The sequence below is a fragment of the Astatotilapia calliptera genome, chromosome 3 (assembly GCF_964374335.1).
Source record: "Astatotilapia calliptera chromosome 3, fAstCal68.1, whole genome shotgun sequence".
NCBI lineage: Eukaryota > Metazoa > Chordata > Actinopteri > Cichliformes > Cichlidae > Astatotilapia > Astatotilapia calliptera.
This window is the reverse complement of record NC_137424.1, coordinates 73,225,635-73,250,844: the sequence shown is the minus strand read 5'-3', so window position 1 is coordinate 73,250,844 and position 25,210 is coordinate 73,225,635. Positions and strand designations below refer to the sequence as shown.

At 41.7% G+C, this 25,210-nt stretch overlaps 2 long non-coding RNA genes across 3 annotated transcripts; one reads left to right on the top strand and one right to left on the bottom strand.

Annotated features, from left to right (window-relative positions):
• Positions 1 to 603: 603 nt before the first annotated feature.
• Positions 604 to 2,403, top strand: LOC113014979 (uncharacterized). The gene is made up of 2 exons (XR_013906598.1): positions 604 to 1,908; positions 2,144 to 2,403. It is a non-coding gene; the product is annotated as an uncharacterized LOC113014979 (long non-coding RNA).
• A 5,782-nt stretch (positions 2,404 to 8,185) lies between these two features.
• LOC145425819 (uncharacterized) lies at positions 8,186 to 11,928 on the bottom strand. 2 transcript variants are annotated; one of them, XR_013906575.1, is made up of 3 exons: positions 11,659 to 11,928; positions 9,577 to 9,732; positions 8,186 to 9,162 (listed from the first exon to the last, which is right to left on the bottom strand). It is a non-coding gene; the product is annotated as an uncharacterized LOC145425819 (long non-coding RNA). The 2 variants fall into 2 exon arrangements; XR_013906574.1 differs by lacking the exon at positions 11,659 to 11,928 and having other exon boundaries at positions 9,577 to 10,456.
• Positions 11,929 to 25,210: the final 13,282 nt, after the last annotated feature.

The following is a 25,210-nucleotide window of genomic DNA, read 5'->3' as shown; positions in this document are numbered from 1 at the left end:
ATATAACAACAGGACCCACCATGGCCTCATTAAAGAACTTAGAGTTAAGATCTTTCTGACAGTGTCAACAAACAATGAAAAATAAGCCTTGTAAAAGCAAATTTATGGCAGAGTTGTTGCGTTTCATCAAATTGGATAGAACCTGGGTTGAAATGATATCGTACTAGTTGGTTTTATAAACCTTAACACCAACATACTTGTTATCTCATGATTATCATGAGATAGCAGCACATGAAGGCTCCAGATGTCTTATAATGAATGTCATCAAGTCAGTGATCACAGAGTCCACTGTAGTTTGGTGACTGTTACTCATCCTGTATTCTGATTAATATTCCTCTCACTTAGAAAGTGATCAAACTGATGGCAGCCTTGGAGCGTTGCAGGCACGAATAGAGGAGCTTGTCGTCATCATCAGAGTGCGAACACAAAGTCTTTACAGACAAAATGGTGTCACAGTTTCTTTGAAACGGACCGTTTGATACTTAGTTTGTACAGCTTGTGCAGCTACTTTGTAAACAGAATAAAATCAGATCCAGGTTTGTTTAAGCTGGATGTGATTTGTTCTAGCAAACAAATTGATGAGTGTAGATTAAAATGTAACTATATCAGAATCAGAATCAGAAAGGGGTTTATTGCCAAATGTTGAGCAGGTTTACAACATTAGGAAATTGCTGCGGTGCTTCAGTGCAAACATACTGTCATAAATTGCGATTAAATGGACATGAAAAAATAAAAGTAGGAATAAGAATTAAAAGTGCTACGTAGAAAGATATATGCATGAGATATACATGAGATATATACATGAGATAAGAATTAAGAGTGCTCCGTAGAAGGATATATGCATGAGATATACATGAGATATATACATGAGAATAAGAATTAAAAGTGCTGCGTAGAAAGATATATACATGAGTGCAGGTGGTGATCAGTGCCAAACATGGAATGATGCAGTGACACAGCGTAGGGTCATGTGTTAGTGGCGGGGACAGTCATATGGTTATTGTTCATGAGTCCGACAGCAGAGGGGAAGAAACTGTTCTTATGGCGAGAGGTTCTGGTGCGAATGGACCGGAGCCTCCTGCCTGAGGGGAGCAGGTCAAACAGACTGTGTCCAGGGTGAGAAGGGTCAGCTGAGATCCGAGCTGCACGCCGCAGTGTCCTGGAGGTGTACAGGTCCTGCAGAGATGGGAGTCTGCAGCCAATCACCTTCTCAGCAGAGTGCACAACACACTGCAGTCTCTGTTTGTCCCTGATAGTGGCTCCAGCGTACCACACGGTGATGGAGGAGGTGAGGATGGCTCGATGATTGCAGTGTAGAACTGCATCATCGTCCGTGTTGGCAGGTTGAATTTCTTCAGCTGCCTCAGGAAGTACATCCTCTGCTGGGCTGAGGATGTACTTCCTTCCTTCACATAATATACATTATGTGAAGGTGTGAATTTTTTATGATTATTTACAGATAGCAACAAGAGGCGACACAGAATTCGCAAGGTCATCTTAGTTGAGAAGAAACGCTTGGCGGCTGCTGTTGACGACTACAACAAGCTCGCTGAACCAACAAAGCAAATCGTATCCAGTGATGCCCTCATGCAGACCGATATTTGGCCCTGGCAGAGCACAAGTGAACGTAAGCTCTTGATTTATAAATATCCTTTTTAAACAAGCTCCCAGTATCTGAGCAGTAGTTGAATGTTTTGTTCTTGAATCATAATATGCTGCTATGTTTTCCCATCTGATGTTGTTAAACTGTAGCTGCTGCTGACCTCCGGACAAAGAGAAAGGTCTTTGAGAAGGTGATGGCTGTGAGGCGCCTGAGAGAGGAGGAGATGATCCTTTGCAGGGAGATGCGGCATCGCTGGACAGTGTTGCGAATGCGTTCTGTGGTGTTGGGGACAATCTCCTCAGACTGTAAGCACTTTATTTATTTATTAATTTTTTGATGAATCGATTGAAAATAAGAGCAGATGCTAAAGTCTTACTGGATCTTTTACCTATATCTAGATTGCTAGCTAACACTGCCTTCCCCCTTTTAAAAAATGTTTAATTACAGCATCCTAATTCCTTGTGTTTATGAGGTGAGGTTTTTTTTTTTTTTTGTTTTTTTTTACTTTTCTCATATTTATTTGTTTTGTTCTTTTTACAGCCTCCTTTGTTGGCATGTCAGAGGATGCACAGAAGGGACTCTGTAGCCTGGTTTTAAAAAAACAAAGTGAACTGAAAGCTGAAATGCTCAAAGTAAAGGACGTGTACAAGAGAATCCTCAGCCACCAACCACTCCTGGAAATGGACTCGGAGGAGGAGGACATTCCAGACGATGCCACTGAGAGTGATTTGAGCACTTCTGATGAAGACTGATTGTGTCATCATTGATGTTATGTTTGGTAAAATAAAAAGTTAATCACATCTCTGTTCAATGTGATTTTTCAACAGACATTTTACATTTTGAGAAGAAAAATGGAATTTCCTTGGTGCAGTTGTTTACCCTGAATCATTATTTCCCATCTAATTTAATGACTAGTGTACATGTTCAGATACGATAACATAATTTAATTCATGGGATGCTTTCTGGGCTGCTCAAATTATCACAAAATTTAAAAGCACCAGGCAGCACACTCACAAGTAAATTTTTTGTTCAGTGTTTTGTCGAAGAAATCAACAAGTACAATTGAGATGTTTGCTGTAGTGATGTGTTTGTTAAGAAGCATGCCAGCACACTGGTGAACTGACAGTCCCAGAATGCACCCGAGCCATTGACTCACCCCAGAGCAAATGAAATTGCTTATCTAGAAAGACAACCGTCATCAAAGAAGAAGTAAAAGAGTAGGAAACAAATGGTAAGGGAAGGTACTGTGGGGTAGGAAAGAAAGGCCAGAGCTGTGCAAAATGACCTCCAGCAGGCCACAAATGTGCACGTCTGCTCAAACGGTCAGAAATGGACTCCATGAGGGTGGTATGAGGGCCCGACGTCCACAGGTGGGGTTGTGCTTACAGCCCAACACCGTGCCAGATGTTTGGCATTTGCCAGACAACACAAAGATTGGCAACTTTGCCACTGGAGCCCTGTGCTCCTCACAGATGAAAGCAGGTTCACACTGAGCACTTGTGACAGTCTGGAGATGCCGTGGAGAACCTTCTGCTTCCTGCAACATCCTCCAGCATGAGTTTGGCAGTGGGTCAGTTTTGGTGTGGGGTGGCATTTCTTTGGGGAGCTGCACAGCCCTCCATGTGTTCGGCAGAGGTAGCCTGACTGCCATTAGGTACTGAGATGAGATCCTCAGACCCCTTGTGAGACCATATGCTGGTGCGGTTGGCCCCGGGTTCCTCCTAATGCAAGACAATCCTAGACCTCATGTCGCTGGAGTGTGTCAGCAGTTCCTGCAAGACGAAGGCATTGATGCTGTGGACTGGCCCGCCCATTCCCCAGACCTGAATCCAATTGAGGACATCTGGGACATCATGTCTCGCTCCATCCACCAACTGCACCACAAAATGTCCAGGAGTGGGCAGATGCTTTAGTCCTGGAGTCTGGGAGGAGATCCATCAGGAGAGCATCTGCCACTTCATCAGGAGCATGCCCAGGTGTTGTAGGGAGGTCATACAGGCATGTGGAGGCCACACAGACTAGTGAGCCTCATTTTGACATGTTTTGAGGACATTACATAAAACCAGATTAATGATTCTGTATTGCATTGATCAAGGAACCAACCCAATAGGAGCTAAAGGAATCCTCTTGACATTACTTCACTCAGTAAGTTTATACTATGTTTAATGTGCATTTTCTTCATCAGTCTAGAACATAACATGTTAGCGCTCCCTGGTCCTTTTTGGAGACAGATCCTGAGACAGCAGGCAGCTATGGAGAACTCGTGTCAGCTGTGGTAATTAAGGAATACTTTGATTTAATATTGATTTCATGACAACTATCCTCAGGCACATATTCCTGGATATATATAATGACATAAGTAAACTCCCATTTTAGAATCATTGCCTTCTTTGATCTGACTTATTGCCTCAGACTTTGGCCCTGTGTCCCCAAAAGTATAGAAAATCCATGACACTGAGTAAGAGGCCTTTATCATGTTATAAGTGAGAGAGTTTGGTGTAACAGTGGTTGAACATGCCAAATCAATCCACAACATACTGCCATTCCCCAGCTGTAACCTGCATATGCATCAAACCAAAATCCAGTATCATAGCCACATGATAGACATAAAGATGAGGTTAAAAGGGTTGTCTCGTTTTGCCAGATAGCTTCATCCCAAAAAAGATAGACATTCTTCAAAAACAAAAGTTTGTGAATATTTGCTTTTTTGCCAGGCCTAAACCAACCTGTTAAACTTATCAAATTATTGTCATAGATACGAACCTATTGATTGAAACAGAATAATCCATTGAAGCCTCCATCCTCATCCAAGATCACTGTTACTGTTCAGATTATTTTATCTCTGTTTTCCTCTAGAATGTTTTGAAAATCAGCATTTGCTGTAAAACTATGAGATGTCGAGTGCAGGGAAGATATTATTGATCGATCAGATTCATGTATGTGTTAGGTACTTAAGCCACAATTAGAGAGTGAAACAGAGACTGACACTGGTTGAAATGTATAGTAAATATTTTATTTTGAACTTTTATGCTGAACTACAAGCTGTGAACTGTGCGATCTCTGCGACCTGTGGTGCCTGGTTTACTGTGTGTAAAACTGCGCAGGTTCCCATGTGTCATCCCACACTTTGCCACTGTCAGGAGAAAAACATAACAAACAACAACGACAACCACACACAAAATAGGACAATTTAGGTTGTGACATATGACAATTTTTTAGGATGAAATATCTTCTATATTCATGTCATGCTTTATACGCCTTCATTGTAATATAAATTAATCAAATCAAGTCAGAGAGTATTAATATATGTAGTAGATGTCAAGCAGGACCACAGCAGCAGCCACGATCCATTGGAACCTGCTGGATGAGAGAGCACAGAAACTCCAGGGAAGAAGTTTAGTTAGTAACATGCATGAACTGCATTACTGAGACATGTATGTTTACAGATGGTGGTGAGGGAGAGGGGGAGAGTTTTCAGTAAAAGGAGACGTGACTGCATCTTCAACCAATACTGAGCCTGCATAACCCTGAAAGAGACAGAGAAAGAGGGGGGGGGGGGGGGGACACTAACCCCCAGCAGTCTGGTCCTATTACAGCATAACTAAGGGCTGAGCTGAACCAGCCCTAACTATAAGCTCTATAAATAAGTAAAGTCTTATGCCTACTCTTAAAAGTGTTGACCATGTCCACCTCCAAAACTCATAATGGACTTTGGAGGTGGACAGCTATCAAGCTCCTCACAGAAGAAGACAATTTACTTTAGTCCAAATACATGAATTCAAATTGAGTTGATAACTATTTATCAACAATATGAATGTCTGTTCCCGTCCAACAAAGTTGTTACTACATACCATGTTGAGCAAGGCTTCCACTTGACTTTAACTTCTTCTTTTTCCTGAAAAACATGATATAAACAAACAATTAATTAAGAAAGACATGCAAGTTGCATACAAAAAGGAGCTTATAAACATTTGTGTACTATTGAATGGCTCAATATATTATACAATTAGTTTACAAAAACATAAGAACCACTACAATGCTTGTACTGCCAGCATCGAGTGCATGTCAGCAAAGCAACACTGCTTACATTGTGGCTCACAAGCAAAACTAACTGAAGCAGATGTTACTGAATGGGAAGGAGCACCTCCACATCAATCACTCCTTCTGAGCATGATGTCAGGAGGACTTTAAAGAACGTAAACATCAGGAAGGCAGCACGACCAGGTCGTATCAGGTGGTCTGTTCTTATTTAATGTCCTATTTGGAGTGAAATCCTGACTCAGTGGCTGAATTAGTGTAGATTCATCAAATACAAAAGCTTATGGATATTCAGTCAGGCACAGTTCAAATCCGGGAAGTCCAAAGATGCAAACAAATCTGCACAACAGCAGGCTAAATTACTTACATTTACAACTCTCCTGTCTACTATCTCTTCATATTTGAAAATCTTCTGTGTGCGGTGTTTTCGGCATTCTGAAAAATAACAAATGAAATATTTACATGAGTTCTGTAAAACTGGAAAAAATGCAAAAATTAAGAAAAAGAAATCTTAACAAACTTAACGAACCTGTCATGTGTTTCGTACATTTACAATACCATAACGTCTAACCTTTCCTTGTCATTTTTGTGTTTGGGACATCCGAGGTGTACACCATAGAAATTGAGGGAGATGCAGGATGTGGAGATGGAGAGGAGGATGCAGGAGAAAGCAGAGATGAAGAGGAGGATGCAGGAGGAAGCAGAGACAGAGAGGAATGTGCAGGAGGAAGCAGAGATGAAAAGGAGGATGCAGGAGGAAGCAGAGATGGAGAGGAGGATGCAGGAGGAAGCAGAGATGAAGAGGAGGATGCAGGAGGAAGCAGAGACAGAGAGGAATATGCAGGAGGAAGCAGAGATGAAGAGGAGGATGCAGGAGGAAGCAGAGATGAAGAGGAGGATGCAGGAGGAAGCAGAGATGGAGAGGAGGATGCAGGAGGAAGCAGAGATGGAGAGGAGGATGCAGGAGGAAGCAGAGATGGAGAGGAGGATGCAGGAGGAAGCAGAGATGAAGAGGAGGATGCAGGAGGAAGCAGAGATGGAGAGGAGGATGCAGGAGGAAGCAGAGATGAAGAGGAGGATGCAGGAGGCTGACAGAGGGAAGATGTTGGTACAGGCTCTAAATGAAGAATAAATTCCTGGTTTAGAGCCTCTGGGTCTGGGACTGGTCTAGCATCGACACTGTCAGCAGAGGATGGTCCAGCTGCTGGTGGAGAACTTTTAGCAGGAGGTGAAGCTTGTAATTCTGAAAAATTTTAAATATTAAACATTCATTAAAATGGGTTGAAAAAATGTACAGTACACATAAACACATAATAAGTAGTGATTTGCATGTTTTCAGTTAAGTTTTTACTAAAGATACAACTGGTAAATATTGGCATCAAATAAGTCATCTCACACACTCACTGACCCAAATCATTCAGTACAAGTGCCCTCTAGGGTAGTGTGACATCTGTAGTGCTTTTCTACATTGTACATTAATAAATTAATGAGTGTGACTATAAATCCAGATAGATAATGACTTTTTTCTCTGATGACACTACTTTCCTGACTTTGTAGTGAATAACATTTGACACTTCAAGCTAGTACTGTGACTTAGGAGTTTTGTACAATGGTGATGCTAACTACCTCAGGGAGGTAATCAGGTAACCTCTTAAGAAGTATATAAGTTATTTAAGAATCTTGGTGTTCATATTGGTAACATTATAACATTTGTTATACTAGAAAGTCTCGAAGAGAATTATGAGGTCTGGTTTTTGTGAAGATTTTTAAAATTACATTTGTATATACATGAGTGTGAAAGACCATACTATACACACACACACACATACAAAATTGTTCAGGTGGGTAACACCAGAGGTTCAGTATGGCTAGCTTTGGTGATGTGACCGACACATGGGGAGGTAATAAGGCAGATATAACACTATTTTCATGTTAGCAACAGGACATGTAGGGCAGCTGTCACCTCACAGCAAGAAGGTTACTGGTCTGAACCTTGGCTGAATAATAGAATAGAACAGAATAGAGTAGAGTAGAATAGAATAGCTGGTGACTGTTAACTATCCTCATCCTCACCATCTTGTTTGTCTCTATGTACCCTGTGATGATCTGCCTTCTTATCTAGGGTGTACACTGAAAAAAATAATCAGTGGTATAAACGTAAAAAAATTATTGTAATCGGTTGCACGAAATTAAGTTATGTTTGGTTAACCTTAGTTTTTTATGTTATACCTGCACACATTTTTCTGGTAACACAAACATGACTTTTTTATGTTGTTGTTATGTTTTTCATTCCGGTCAAATATTTATAGAAACCACTTGTTTATCAGACATGAACTTTTTGTGTTAATTGTATTGGACTACTATGTGTTATATTGACAAGATTATTTTATGGTAAGCTTATTTTATTTTATAACAAATTTCTAATATATAATATATAATATAATATAGTATATAATTGAGTGTTCAATAAATAAAACTAAATTAAGGCTGATCCTATTGTATGTACTGTACACTTTCTCTTCAATCAAAGAAATAAGCAAAACATTTTTGAACAATGACCTGTATTTTTGAAAATACTACACAGTTGTAACAATGGACTTTCAATTCAGGCTTCCAAAATATACATGAGTCATATTTGTACAATGCATCTCTTGAAAAACATTCCACAACATTCCTCAAAGTTATCTGCTGTAACCTGAATTCAACATTGTGGGGCCTTATGACATCGCGCTTATGTAAAAAATAGTTTTTTAAATGTAAGAGCCATAAGGTAATATGGCAACAGGGGTGTAAATATTAAAATGACACAAAGAAGAGACTTAAAATAACATTATAACCCACAGGCACAAAACCAAGAGACCTAAACTGATTAGTATTGGCTTGCTTCTATCACTAAACATCACAATCACTAATACTAGACAATGCAATCTGTTTGTAGTGGTGCACCTTGGGGAAAAAATTGCAAACTGGTGAAATTGGTGCAAGGCACCATTTCCATTGAGAAAAATGGACATTCAAAGTTTGAATTTTTTTTTAAAAAGAGTCATGGCTTGAAAAGTGAAAACTGCAGTAATAAAGGCCCCAAGTTGAAAAGTGCCAGAAAAATAAGTTTCACTATGTCCTGCAACTTTACCAGTGCTGGCTTAAAAGAAAGGATGGTACATATTTGAAGAGGTAAACATGTTGTTCCCACATCATAACTGGAAAACTGTTCAATTGTACAGTCTGGTCCTGAAAACCTGGGCCTTCTTTGAAAGGCTGTTTCTTTTGAGCTCCATAACCAGTTTCTATAATACCTCAAAGGTATACTTTTCCAGTGGGTAGGTGAGGTTCAAAGTGTACATTAGTCCAAACAGCATTGCAGCTGCTAGGGTATAGTTATCCAAATCCTGCCAGACTCTCTGGCCTTCAAGGACTATCCCGATGTCCTCAGGGCTGCCATTGGCATCTCTTGACTTTATGATGTAAATTCCCATGGTTGTTTCCTTATTAGATCGTTGGATAATGGCTTCATCTTTGGCCTAGAAAATGCAGAATTCCAAAATTTAATTAAACAGAACACTGGTCAAAGAACATTATACCAAATCTTATTTTAATCTGTGTCACTATTCCAAAAAATGTTAACATTAACACATTAGGTGAACAAAAATGGATTCATTACAGCATGTGATTTGAGTCCTCAGAATGCTTAAAAAGGTAATGAAGTGAAATCTCCATGCAAAGAAGCAGAATACTGTCAGAGCACAGAGAGGTGTTCAACTATCAACTCCACACATAGAAAAATGCAGGTAAAAGAAAAAAAAAAAAACGCACCCATGGTAAATTGTGAAAATCCCAGGTGATTTTCAACATACTCCTGGCATAGAGTGACAAGCAGCATTTTGTTAAAATTATTATTTTCCCTAAAGTGTATACACAAATTATTTTTTTCTTACCTGGGCCGTGGGCTCCAGAATGTTCTGAAGTCTTCTTCCTATTTGTCCTCCTCGCCTTTTGAAGACCTTTATTAGTTTGTCAGATAGCACATCTATCTGCGAGAGTAATCTGGACTGCAGTGGCATGGTGGTAATGCGCTTAAACTCTGCATTTATCTAAAAAGAGAAGTTGTCACATAAAAATGCTGTCAAAATCTCAAATCTCACAAGGTTACATCCACACAAAGTTATATTACTATTTATTAGCTATGGGTCCCATGTTGCTGAGCAGTTCCATAGTTGCCCTTACTTCCAAACCACCCAAAGCCTGTTTGCAACCACAGCAGTTGCCTCCTTCTGGCCATTTTGCAGTTCTGCCAAATGACCCAGAAACTACATCTATTATTGTCATATACACATCAAGGTCTTTCATTAATACTTAGTTAAATTAGTTAATTTGACCTTTCCAGAAAATTTACCTTACAGAATGTGAGATAACATATGCAAATCTTCACTAGTAAATAAAATAATGTTATTAAAACCTTAACAGTAACACCTCTACATAACAGCGCTAGAGAATTGTTCTGAAGCAACACCAATCTGCCCTTCAGCAGGGATAAGCACCATATATCGATACAGAAAAAATAAATTTAACATATTTATACTGTCATTATTTTTATCTCTTTAAGCCCTCCTCTCAGTCTCTCTATAAATCAGTTAAAATAATTTGTTGGGTTTTTGTGTGTCTTTAACATGTTATCAGTAGATTACATTCACTGCCCCAGAACATGAAATAAAGCCCCACGTCATGCACTTCCTCTCCTAATGAGTACTGCATAGGTGTCATGCCCTAAATAAACCGACTTTAGTGAAGACACCCCCCCCCCCAACACACACAGAGCCCACCCCATGGCAAACTAGCTTATTTAACTGTTTAACTAAAACATTTTAGGTACAACCAGTTAACTAAATGGACACAAGTTTGTTAGTCTGTATTCACTGAGAAAAAACAAGCGGATGTGACTGGGCACACACTGAAAAAAAGCTAATGCACATAATATTGTCCCGCAGCTTAAGCTAGCATTATCGTTAGTTAACTTAAGGAATGACTTGTTTTTTACATTATGTTGCTCAACAGCAATTCATGAGAAAAACTTCCCCATCTAATGGATGTTCTCTTCGTTTCCTCTCAAACATGTAGTTTTCAGTTTACCTTGACAAAGTAAAGCTCAGCACCAAACGTAAACGAAGCGAAGACAAAAAATGGCGGACCGCCACAGTGAATTTTCCCTCGCAAAACACACCCTGGGGGGTGGAGTTTCAACAGAAAACATAACTATTTTCTGTTATTTTGATATGACTGATTTTAAAAGACTGAACATCTTTCTAAAACAAGTGAAAGGCGTGAGACTTAATTATGTTTAGACCAAAAATATAAATGATTCATGTTGGATATATTTACTGTATTTTTACTAATTTAACAACCTCATCATTGCATTAGTCGCTTTATGCTATAGCATTACGCTTACATTAGCTTGAAGCTCAAGGTCGTCATTTTATTTAATTTCTTTTTCTGGGCTTACAAACAGGACACACAACATTTAGATAACCGTTACACTGAATCTTGGGTCTGTGTTGAGTCTTCCAGCTGCTGACTACAGAAGCTAGATTGACCTTTCAGCATGTTTATAGCGGCTGTGGCTATGTGCTGGTAATGTTACCGTGTGTGAGCAGTCACATTGGCAGCAGACATGTTTCAACAAACTAGTCATATCCCGGCCCTACATTAGCTTGTTTAATGGTTAAGACACTGCAGGTACCACCACTTACTACAGACACCGATGCAAGTTTGTAATAGTCTGTTAATTTAGACTGAAAGAATATAGAAACAATATTAACTCACATTATATATGTTAATTACTAATTTGCTTATCGCATAATTTCGGTTACCATTAGCTAACTGGAGCTAGCTAACATTGGCCTCTCATGGTTTTCGATAAACAGCCCACATACCTGTAAAATAACAACACCCAGTAAAAGTCCACATATATAAAGGGTCTACACTCGTTCTCACTGGTGTGTTAGCTTTAAAATCTTATTTACCTTCAAGTGTAAAACTCCAGATGGTAGTAGATTTCCCAAAGCGAGAGACAAAAATGGCGGACAGCGCAGCCGATTTTTCCTTTCCAGGGGGCGGAGCTTGAGGATAAAACACGACTAACTTGTTTCTTTTCAACATGATTTGTTCTAAAAGAATCAATATTCTTAAAGAATATGTGAAAATTAAAAGACAAAAATATGTTTAGATGTGAAATTTAAATTAGTCATGCTGGATATATGAAGTAATTCTATGCAAATTCAACAACCACCCTATTGCATTTTTTTCAGTGTACCATGAGTATCACCCAAAGACAGCTAGGATAGGCTACCTGATAAGGACACCTGGTTACAGATAATGGACAAAGCATATCTTACTTCTCAGAAGGTGTTCATAAAGCTTCCTCATCTTCATGAGGATGTCACGTGCAGCACCTTCCGCTGGTTCGATGTGAGTGATCACGTCCCCTACTATACGGCCCTTACGGTCAAACTGTCCAAGAAACAGAATTGGCTGGTAGCCCAGGGCATGTAGTTTTGAAACCTGCAAAAACAACAAAGAAAAACATGCAGCCAGTCTTTCATGTAAGCAAATTGATGTATAACAAACCTTTAAGTTTCACATCTTTGTTGTTTTATTGTTGTCGATAGTTAAAAAGTATTTATGGTGACCAAACCTGTAAATGTATGATAAAATCCATCTTGAAATGTTTTGTCTCTCAGTTAATAGCCGATTAAATTAAAAATCAGAAGTAGCTTAAATAAAAATAGTTTTAACAAGTTTTTTCTAGTTGGATGTCTTTAGTGTGATGATGTTATTCTGATGTGAATAACTTTTTTATTTATGCTCTTTTATAAATTAATATTTTATGTGTATATACATGTCTTGTTAGTTTCTTACTTCATGATATACAAGAAAACATTGACAACTGTGATTAATAAAGAATTGTCTACCAGACCAACCACTTATTAGATCAGAACATTTAAACTTACTGACAACTGGGCTGAATTAACCACCCTGCTCGCATTTCTGTTTTTTTTAACAGAGGCAGCCCAGTTACTGTTTTTAAACTGTTCTTGTTTTTTTTTCAATCCCTCCTTTAGGTTCAGGCTGCCCAGGCATCCACTGCATGTCTTCCTGTTGCAGGTGTTTGGGGCCTGACAGGAAGGGCATGGTTTGGTTTTCGGCTTTGTCATTTCTGCAAATGAAAATGGAACATGTAGGGATTATTTCAGGTCTGTTTTGGTGAAACGATTACAAAAATAATTTATGACCAAAGAAATAACTTATATTACGAGGCAGTATTACACCATATTTAGAAAAAAAATCAATTACGAGATTAAAGTCGTTAATATTGAGTTAATTACGTGAATAGGGTTAAAAAAACCTGAATTGATTACAGAAAAGATACATTGCTAAAATAGAGCAGTACTAACATTAGCTGGGTGGCCAAGCAAGTGTCTTACACATGAGAATAGATCACAAAAAAAATTAAATAAACTTTTGCAGAAGTAGTTCTCTTGGTACACAGACTGCTCTGTGAAAACATTTCAAGTTTAATATCAGTTTAATATCACTGAAATTTTTAAGTGACTTAAAAAGGAAAAAAAAAAAAAAAGTATCACTGAAATTAATATTTCAGTGAACATGCAAATTACCCACAGTTTATCACAACTTACTTAGCTAGGATCTGCCTCGTGTCCAGTCGAAAACTTCAATGCAGGACCGTGAGTTGAAAGATACATTTACTACGACTCCCAAGATGCATTGCAGTAAAAACCATCCAATCGCCTTGCTTAAGATCTGTTGACGTGTCGCTAAAGGCGCGCTGTAGATAAATATTGCAATTTGTAAAAAATAAAATATTAAAATTTGCAATTTTTAATTACATAATTAAACACTGGGCCAGTTTAATTTCGTATTATCGCTGGTTATTATTTTAGAGTAAATAAAGGAATAACGGGTAGCACCAAGCTGTTGTTATCTTCATTTCCATAGCGACGGCGGTTGAGGATTATGGGTAGTGTGCAGTTACGGGATTAGTGCGTCTGCGTAAATTGGTCTGATTGGTTGGAGCATCCAAAACTAACAGGAGTGGTGAATGAATCTATAAATGTGTTTTACGTGTGAAATGAAAATAATAAACCTAACAAAGGATTATGTACGTTAAATCTGCGCACTTTCAGATCGTGAATCAGTTTGGAAAACACTGTGTGATGGCCACAACATGAAGCGATTTTATTGTTGAATTATCAGTGATACTTTCACGTGTTTTTGTTGAGAAATGTTAACGATGTCATTACAAGAAAGCATTAAATAAGGGAGAAAAACCCGTTGGCGGAGAGGGTCCCCGGTTCTCCAGTTAGATTGTGCTTCACAGCGTCATGTTTCGCCGTGACGGGGTTATTATTGGAGTAAATGGATGGCTGGCGCCTCTGCTCGAAGCGTCTCTGATCGCCGTGAGCGGGTTCATATTGGAATGAATTGACAACCCACAGCGTCACATAAAAACGTGGAAGGGTACCTTAGGCGTCAGCATGAGAAGTTAAGGGACGTGACAAATCGTCATTATTTTACGCGTCGGGAGTGAGAACGGGTTGGTATGTTGTAATCGCACTGGACAATTAGTGATACAAAACAACTGTTTTCTCCTGTGAATAAAAGTATATGTTTTTGTCAATGTACCATGGTAATAACAGAAGCGAAACGTAATATTGTGTCAGGAAAATTCACTATTTATGCACAATAAACAAAGGAGCATAGCGCCACAATTTCTGTTCAGCGCCAGACTTGCTTGTAACCTATATCACCAGTTATGTTAAGAAAAATGACGCATTAACTACAACAAAACTCTGACCTTTGTGGGAATGCTTGGAGCAGACTAACATGTGAGCTGGAGTGTTCGGGGACGTTATATTTGGTATATCCAGACCATCCGTCAGCTCTTACTTCGGAAACATGGCTTAAAAATGTCTCTTCAACGATGTAATCCGATAAAAAGAAACGATCTCTCTACCCGTCGGCTTCCCGTGGCTGTCATGCGACCGACTATTGAAGTTAATAATACAGCAGCTTCTTGCCATTTTTTGTGTTTCTTTTTATTGCTGTGTAACTGAGTTCAATTGAAAGCCTGCGTGCGCTAGTACCTCTTGCCACAAGTTCCCAGAATCATTTGCGGTTTAACCCTGAATGACGTCAAATTTTCAATCTTTATCCTGGTAGGCCGGTCTATAGTCAAAATGCCCGGGCCAATTTTTTGTCCCAGTCCAGCCTTGATTGTGTGTGACGTCTTCTTTTGCGCATGCGGGCCGCTTTGAGGGTTCACACTAGAGCGCGTTTGCTGTTGCATTTTATTTATAGTGTGAACAAGCAGACAAAAAAATCAGATTTGATCAAAAAACCGGAATTAAGCATTAAGACCTGCAGTGTGAACGTAGCCTAATTATTTTCTCCCCTCTCTCTGTGGGCGCTGAGTCCAGTGTCAGCTTCAGAAATATTCCCCTCTGAAACCCCTTGGTGTGAGGAACTTGTTTAAAATAAAACTGCTCTTCTCTCTGGGCTGAACCTTGACAGTTTTAGACAGCTTAATTTAACCGCAGCTATTTTATCTCTCACATGAAACTTTGAAATCACTTATCAACCAAACAGATCATGCAAAAACAAGAACAGAGAGAGGAAAAAAAATGGTTTCAGACAAACACACACACACACACACACACATGCGCACGCAGCAAAAATCATTACAGGACCAGTTGGACTAGAAAGCTAAAAGACACATACTTACTAATCACTCAGAACTGCTGAGGACCCAGTTCACTCACAGATTTCAAAAGCCTTAGTGATTATTATCCAGCATTAGTATCTGAACCTGGAATCATTTCTATGGAAACTGAATTTTATGTAAACGTTAAATTTAATCTGATGCAATCAGGTTTAAACTCACGTTCTGTTATTCACTGAAAATACAGACATTTAGAACAAACTAAGACCATCTGTGGTAGAGGAAATGTCTGCTGTGACTGCATCACTCTGCTCAGCTTTGTTGTTATTCAGCCTCTGCATGTTTACCTCTGCAGGTGAGTTTTACCTGTCAGGAGATAAATGCCATTTCAATGATAGATAAAGACAAAGAAATTGAGTAGGATTATTTCATATTCATTCCGTTTGTCTGTGTGTGTGCAGGCAACATGAGCCTGCACACATTAATTTTGTGATAAGTTTATTGAAAATTCTCTGTGTGTAAGTACAGTTTAGTGCTGTCTGATCATCACTCTGATTGACTGCTGTAGAAGTGAACAGTGTTACTTTGACCTTTAACCTCGCTGCGCTGTGTTGTTTCCTCTTTTTCAGATCACAAAATCATCACAGCTGAGTCTGGACAGGACGTCACTCTGACATGTCAAGCTCAAGCCCACATCGTCATAGTTGTAGAGTGGAGCAGAACTGACCTGGAAGATGAAGAACTTGTCCTTTTATATCAGCATGGATGACTTGTTCCAGATTACCAGCATCCATCTTTTGAGAACCAGGTGGATCTGAAGGACAGACAGATAGCTGATGGAGATGTGTCTTTGATTCTGAAGTGAAGAATGTGAGACAAGATGATGCTGGAACATACGAGTGTCATGTCATCAAGAGAGCTGGAAAACCTTTGAAGCTCATCAATCTGAAAGTTGGTTCTCCAAGTGAGTGAGGAGTGTTCAGTGTGTTTGAGATCTTCGGCTCTTTTAGCTGCGCTGCCTTATTGCTCCTAAATAGCTCTGTTTTCACAATCACTGAGATCCTTCTATTTTAGCCCAGCTGTGAATGATCTGTATTGGTAGTGTCCCGATTCGAAATATTGAGGCAAAGAACAAACCAACACTGGCCCAGAAGAGTTCAGTCAAATGATGATTTAATGAGTACATGTGTGGGAAGATGTACACTGCAACTCATCAGCATAGATCTTCTCCAAACAACTCAATTCAGAATAGTTTTATTCATCTCAGGGTTCAGCACCTCCTGCGTCACAAATGTACATAATTATGCTTAAGTTACAGTAAATCATCATGTGGCGGAGGTGTGGTCCGGTGCGTGGCTGCAGGGGAGGAGTGGTGCAGTGGGCTCAACGATCATGATGATAACGACCTGTGTGTGGGTGTATCTGTGCCTAGCGTGTGTCACACATCACTTAAAAATAGCTAAAATAGACAGAGATGTTACTCTTTCCAGTACTTTCTTCCATACATGGAAATTAAATTCATTCTCCGAATAGCCCCTGGGGACTTTACACTTTCTTCACTCTTCTTCTGTCACTTTTTACTAGGCAAGCTCAACTGCAGGTAGAAGCTAAATGAATTCAAGGCCTTTGCTTACAAAGGTCTACATTTAAATCATATTTGTCTGTAAGCGTGAATGCTGTTTTAACCTTCCATTGCTCCAAATCACCTTACACAATAGATTGTGAAGACATCGCGCTTCACAAAGCTTGAAACCTTCAATAGACTGAGAATCAACTCTTATGAGCACAACTACTGATGTGACGTTCTGTATCGAGGCTTCGAAGCTTGTGTCGAGTAATGGAGGGGGCGTTTCCGCGATGCGCGTATCGAGGCTTGCTTCACTTATGGGAGGAGCTGAAAATGATGACGTCCGAAGCCTCGCTGCCCGGCTGTACCACGTGACTGGTTCATGAAGTGGTTCGAACTTTGCCGTGAGATATGACAGCGATATAAACCCCTCAGACTTCATTCAAAATGTAGGTGTTTGATGGAGAGTTGCGGTTAGTGAGAGTTTGGAGACCGTTTGGAGGTTTATGAGAGTGAGGAGAGAAAGTCTGGAGAGAATGGAGCCAGCTAAGAAGAGGAGGATGTCCTCCCCTGTGTGGGAACATTTTGATCTTATTCCTCCCAACAAGGTATGTAAATTTCTACAGAAGATGTATTTTCATAATACTGATGGTGCAATACAATTTATGTTAAGCGGCTTTACTTTTGTACAAGGTGAAGTGTTTGCTATGTGCCAGGGAGCTGGGATATAACAACAACACCTCATCCATGCTTAGGCACTACAGAGCTTTGCATGAGAATAAGGAGAACACAGATTGTGGAGCAAGACCAGGTGAGCCATCAAATGCAATGATAATATAGGATGCAGTAATGTTACTAAATGATATAACAATATTATACAGCTATTATAAGTTACGTGTGTGATATTTATATTTGTGCTTTATCTTTATTGTCTTTCCTCAGGAGAACAATCTCAAATAGATGAAGACCTGGTTAGCATGGTGATTGAGGACTCCCAGCCATTTAGCATTGTGGAGGACAAAGGAGTCAAAAGATTTGTTAAATCATTAAATCCTAGCTACGTTCTCCCCAATAAAGGTTATAAAAGCAGTGAAAATTTAGTTTTTACAGAATAAAATGTGAACAGGCAGGACTGAGGCTCAAAGCCTCAGTGTGTAGCTGTCCATACCTCAACGTTACAAAAGCACAACTACTGTCCACACCCCAACCACACCTCACCTCACAGTAAATGATCATTTCCATTTTAAGCATTTCCAAATAATCATTTTCCATACTGCAAGTATAAATATACACAGTGTACTGCCATCACTACAATATACATGTTTTACACACTCCTTTTGTTGTTGACATTTACAGGCTGTGTGCAAAAGGCCACACTCTTCAAATTCATGCCAACTAATATTTTTATGTCCAGTAGATGTCCTACTAGAGCAAATGAAGCTTTAAGAAGCTTTGCGCTGGGATGAACCAATTGGATGAAACGCTTCAGTGCTTCATGAAGCTTCATCTGCCGATCACTAAGCACAATATGCAAATGTGTGTATACAATGATTATGGCTGCACATGCAATAAAAATGTTAATCTGATGCCAGTAGCTGTGATAAACAGTTTAATGCAATTTAATGATAAAGTTATATCAGAATCAGAATCAGAATCATAATCGTGTTTATTGGCCAAGTATATGTGCAGACACATACAGTGAATTTGGTTCCGGTAGATGGTGGCTCTCAAGCACAGCAATGTAAATCTCACACACACACACACACACACACACACACACACACACACACACACACACACACACACACACACACACACACACACACACACACGTGTCTATATATACACATTACACATACATACACAAAGCTGTGTAAACCAACTATAAATAACGAATCTAAACTTATATACATAAAATACAGAAATGAATGAGGTGGAATGAATACTACAAAATGTACATAAGGTGCAGCTGCAGTCTGGCAGTGGGAGCAGTGTGACAGGTCAACTGTTAAGAAGGGAGATGGCGAGGGGAAAGAAACTGTTCCTGTGTCGGGTGGTCCTGGTCTGCAGGCTTCTGTACCGTCTGCCAGAGGGCAGCAGATCAAAAAGTCTGTGTGCAGGGTGTGAGGAGTCTGTGATAATTTTCCCTGCCCGTTTCCTGGTTCTTGAGAGGTACAGATCCTGGATGGAGGGCAGGGGGGCGCTGATGATCCTTTCTGCTGCCCGTACAGTCCGCTGCAGTCTGCTCCTGTCCTGTTTAGTGGCTGCTCCATACCAGACTGTGATGGAGGAGCACAGGACAGACTCAATGACCACAGTGTAGAACTGGATCAGCAGCTCCTGTGGAAGACTGTACTTCCCCAGTTGTCTCAGGAAGTACATCCTCTGCTGGGTCTTTTTGAGGATGGAGTTGATGTTGGTCTCCCACTTCAGGTCCTGGGAGATGGTTGTACCCAGGAACTTGAAGGTCTTCACAGTACACAGGGCTGTCTGATATGGTGAGGGGGAGCAGAGTTGAGGGATGTCTCCTGAAGTCCACTGTCATCTCTACAGTCTTAAGAGTGTTCAGCTCCAGATTGTGCTGACTGCACCAGAGTACCAGCCGCTCAACTTCCTGCCGGTATGCAGACTCATCACCATCTTGAATGAGGCCAATGACAGTGGTGTCATCTGCAAACTTTAGGAGTTTGACAGCCGAGTTCTTGGAGGTGCAGTCGTTAGTGTAGAGGGAGAACAGTAGTGTTGAGAGCACACATCCTTGAGGGGCACCAATACTGAGGGACCAGGTTTCAGAGGTGATCTTTCTTTCTGTCTGTCGGGAAGCTGGTGATCCACTGACAGGTAGCTGGTGACACGCTGAGCTGGGAGAGTTTGGAGGAAAGAAGTTCAGGCACAATGGTGTTAAAAGCCGAACTAAAGTCCACAAACAGGACCCTGGCATAAGTTCCCGGACGGTCAAGGTGTTGCAGGATGTAATGCAGCCCCATGTTCACTGCATCATCCACCGACCTGTTTGCCCGGTAGGCAAACTGCAGAGGGTCCAGCTGGTGGCCTGTAATGTCTTTCAGATGGGCTAACACCAGTCGTTCGAAGGATTTCATGACCACAGACGTCAAGACGACAGGTCTGTAGTCATTCAGTCCTGTGATGGTGGGTTTCTTGGGAACAGGGATGATGGTGGAGCGTTTGAAGCAGGAGGGAACTTCACACAGCTCCAGGGATCTGTTGAAGATGCGAGTAAAGATGGGAGCCAGCTGTTCAGCACAGGTTTTGAAGCAGGAGGGTGAGACGCCGTCTGGTCCGGGGGCTTTCCTGGGCTTCTGTTTCTGGAATAGTCGGCTCACATCCTGAGTGTGTATTCTGAGTTTCAGGGAGGAGGAAAGGGGGGTGAGAGGTGTGGTGGAGGTCGTTGAGTCTGGATTGGAGAGGGTGGTGGTGTTCCTGCTTTGCTGCGTTAGTCCACTTCTTCACAGTTTTGACTACAGGCTTGGGACGTTTGAGTTTTTGCCTATAAACTGGAATAAGATGGACCATGCAATGATCAGAATGTCCCAAAGCTGCCCGGGGCACAGAGCGATAGGCATATTGTTAATGTACTAAAATAATTCCTTTATTCCCACTGTTAGCAGTGTTTGATTTAGTGTTTTCATAAAAGCCTATTTCTTGTGTGTATATTAGTGCTCAGAAGAACAGACATGTGGTTTAAAGCCTAGACAAAAAAAATCCTCCTCATCAACACTTTTTTTTTTTGTCAGGGGACATTTGTTTTGTAATAATTGTTGTTCTTTTGATATGATTTGAAGCAGGCCATAGTTTATTTAACACAGTGGATGGTGCAGCAGAGATACCTGACTCAAAACAGGACACTCTTTCAGGGCCAGTGAATGTCACCTCTCCTCCAGCTACAGGTAGATATGAGCAGCACTTAGATGAATTTTTTGATTTTGCTCTGACAAATATTAACATTTTAGAAATTCAATTTCCTGATCCATTTTTGATCTTTTCTATCACTTTTCCCAATGTACCTGCAATTAATTCCAGATCCTTGTCTCTGTGTCGCTCCATGTACCTGGCCTGTACCACCACAGTCACTCTCTTCACAGCTTCCGCCCTGTGAAAGCTGTTCAAACCCCACCAAGGCTGACCGCTGGAATTGAAGCGATGGGACGAGGCGCGACCTCTCACACCGAACGCAGCATGGTTAACACCTTGGAGATGCTTACAGCTGCTGTGAAGACTCAAACTAACACCATTGAGCGTATGATGGAATACATCAGAGAGGGGCCTGCTCACAATGACACCCTTGAGCGAAAGTTGGATCACATCGCAGAACGGATCGCTGCAGTCGTGGGGTCTCAGAATCAAAAGAATGACAACACCACGGAACAGAAGTTTGATACCATCATGGGGAGGCTCGCGGCTCTCCAACGCGAGATCGAGAGACCAGTGTCAGAGTGCTAAATTCGGAGCTGCTCGCATAAAGGAGAAATCAACAATATTCAACTCTTTTTCATTCAACGAAACAAACCCCTCCGACACAAAAGGGCGGTAGCTCTCATCAAAGCCTTCACTTCCCACTCCATTGCTAGGTGAAGTGGAAGCTGACATAGAACGAACGAAACCCACACTTTTCGGCTTCCTCACCGTGTTGGCCTGCTCCCTGCGCTGTAGTGATGGGCAAGCAGCAACGAGGTGCCCGATTTCATGACAATAAAAACATTTGCGATCTGACATAGGAATAGCAGCAGAACGTGTCTGGCGCTTAGGGGAAACCCTATAACTTCTGACAGGACGAGTTGAGGAAGTGTACTCACGGCGCTCTGTCGAAAGTGCAGCACGATGAGTTAACACAAACTCGTCGGCAAGGACCGCGGCTTTAGATAGTAACCCCACCTTCTGCTCATTAAGATACACCACAATGTTTTCAGGGAGACATGTCTTGAACTCTTCCAGCAGGATCAACTCCTTTAGCTGAGTAAAGTCCTCCGCATGACTGGCAGCCAACCACTTGTCAAATAAGACAGTTTTCTCACGTGCAAATTCCACAAACGTCTGACTATCAAACTTGCGACAGGCACGGCCTCCGGGACTAGTTCATAAGCCCGCAAAATAGTGGATTTGACAACCTCATAATCCAAGCTGTCAGCAATAGAAAGACTCGCAATGACCTCCTGCGCTCTTCCTATTAATTTGCATTGCAGCAACAGACTCCAGACGTCCTTTGGCCATTTTAAAGTGGTTGTGATGCGCTCAAAAGCAGTGAAATATGAGTCAACCTCTCCTTCCCTAAAAGGAGGTACCAAAACAATCTGTTTGCTAACGTTAAACTGGTCTATGGTTGGAGTGTCGGGGAGTGTACTTACAGGAACGGGAGCAGCGTCACTCGCTCGAGAACGATCAAGCTCCATAGCTCGAATGCGGAGATGCATGAGCTCGACTTCCTTAGCCTTAGCCGCCAGCTCCACCTCCTTCAAGCGAAGGGCAAGCCTGAGATCCTCCGTCACCAAACCCGCCCCAACCTGGCCAGCCGGGTCAAATTCAGGAGACTGAACGGCGACAGGAGCTTCCGCCCCCGACGGCATCCGCCCCTTGGAAGGCTTCGGGACGGCCCCAGCAGCTTCCGCCCCCACTGCCGTCTCCAAACTCCCAGACCCACTTGGCGAGGTTTTCTGCCCCCCAAACACTCCCCTGTCCACCAGTCTCTCCACCAAACATTGTTTAATATCTGCCTTCTTAGCATTCAACGGAACATCCACCCTGAATAAATTAGCCACTACCAACAAATCTGCTTTTGTGCACCGCTCCAACTTTTCAATGGAGGGATGTTGTGCAAAATCATCCATGTCAAACGACATCACGAGCAAAGCAAAAAAGGAAAATACAACTCCGCAGACACCCAACCGCATCCGCGCACTCCAGAGCCGCAAAACTCGCGCACAATGTTTCCCCCCACCACAAACGCAAAAAGGAAATGAACCAATCACACGAACGAAAAGGGACAAGCCCCCATTTATGTTACGCCCCTAGTCTAGGCGTGTAGGGACAGACATAAGGTTGGAGGAGAGAGAGACAAATCCCCGCCCTGTTTCCCAAGCCAAACATCCAAACCAGTTGTGAGTAAAGAAAGGTGATTTTATTTAAGGACAAGAAGCATAGCTCCAGGGTGAGCCCAGGCCAAAATAATAAACAAAACCAACTAAGTCCCACCAGAAAAGACTAACTAAACCCTAGGAAAGAAAAAGAACAAACAAATGACAGAGCTATCCCTCGCTCCCTGACCAAGAAAAACAGGAGAAAACGATTCCAAAAGAAAAGGCAGCTCACCCCTTCCGCTTCAGCCCACGAGTGCCTAAGCTCTCAACTAATGCACTAGGAGCGGCTTTCACAATTCACACTCCCACAAATACACAAGATAAGCACAGGCTGGGAAAACCAGGGTCAGGAATGCGACGGCTGTCAGGCTACTCGCTCGTTCCACACTCTCTCTCTCTCTTCCCCTGGAGCTGTCAGAGCGGCTTTTTGAATGTGGTCACCTGTTCCATGGTCCAATCAGCTGCTCACTACTCTTCATTAGGGGAGGGACCTGTAAAGAGTCTTAAACACAGTAAAGAGACACAGAACAAACAGCCCACACAGTGTTCTTATGGCCACAGCCGTAACAACACCACGGCGCCAGCTGCTCAGGCCCAAGGCTGGAGCCCATCAAAACAGCTCCCTGATAACGACTGTGCGATGACTATTCTTCCCATCCCATGCAAGGCCACCTGGGTTGGCTGGCAGACTGTTTACTTAGCCTGATAGAGCGAAGGACACTGTCTCAGCTGGACTCTGGACACGCACACACATACACTTACACTGATAAGCACGCACTCATCCCCCTCCCTTTCCAAACGCCTTCGATGCTTGTTTCCTGTGGGGGAAGACGGCGGGTCTGTGTGCCGCGCTGAAATGGTAGCGCTGTGTAGGACGACTGCTGTGTTACCCCCCACCCCTCTATCCAACCCCTGTGGCTTGTCACATGCTCTAATGTTGTGATGTGGACATTAATGTGCTCTCTGTGCAGAGGAGGGTTTTTTTTTATTCCTGTTCTCATGCTGTCCTCCCATAGGTGCCCAGCATGAGAAGAGGTCTCTTTTTTTCCTCTTGTACTTTTCCCATTGTTGTGTAATTTTTTCAGTGTTTTCTCTGTAACGCTGCCGATCTCCGACTGTATTCCCATGTGATGTCTTTGTTGTGTGTGTAAGTCGGGGGGAGGGGGGGGGGGGTCCTATTCCTCTGTGGGGAAACCTGCATATGGCCAATAAAGCATTCATTCAATTCAATTCAATAAGTGCACAGGGAACCAGGTTTGCTTGAGCCCAGGTCCCTGACAGTACCCTGCATGCTGGACGCTGTGCCGTACATCGACATGCAGGACCCTCCGTTGTGCTGACTTCCTGCTCGGGCAGAGCGGGTCCCTCCGGCGTCATTGCAGCTGCAGACGATTGAACAGATGGTAATGGTGGTGTAGACGACGGGACCGGCGTACCAGGCTGTGAATTTACCAGCTGTCCGGGCCGGTGAGCAGCCTTGATTGGAGGGAGGAGGTGGAGTTAATTAAGAAATGTGTAATACCCAAGGGGAAACCACAAAGCCACTTTCCCACAACGTGATGAACCTCTTCCCCGGGCATCTCCAGATAAATAAAATAGCTGCGGCTAAATAAATATTTACATGTAAACCAAATGAATGGCCTTTTTTATGTCTGTTTTTGTGATGTACCAAGATCTGAAAGTTTTATTTATTTATTTTAATGAGAAACTGAAGTATAGCAGAAAAATTTGTGAGCTTCTCCTGGTAATATCCTAGTAATAGTAAAAACTAAATTTTAAAGTGTCTTAATACATGCTCAATCAAGCAGTTAAGTAAATCTCTAAAAGCTGATTCTGTTCATCTGGATGTAACGTTTTCAGTGGGAGAAACATTTTGTCACTCATCCATGTGACTTCTTCAGTCTCAGTTGACTGCAGGATTCCCCAATCTTATAAACAGTACATTTGCATAATGACTGAAACCAGCCCACTGAAGTAACAATGATCTGGGAGGTCAGTTCCTTGATCATTAATATACAAATTCTCATGACCATTGAGAACAACCACTGACCAAAGCCCACTGACCAAAGCACACTGATCAATGGCCATGAGTACCATTCACAGAGAGTTGAAAGACATTCCCCAACTCTCTGTGAATCGATGACACAAGGATCCAGGCCCACACAGACGGTGCGTAA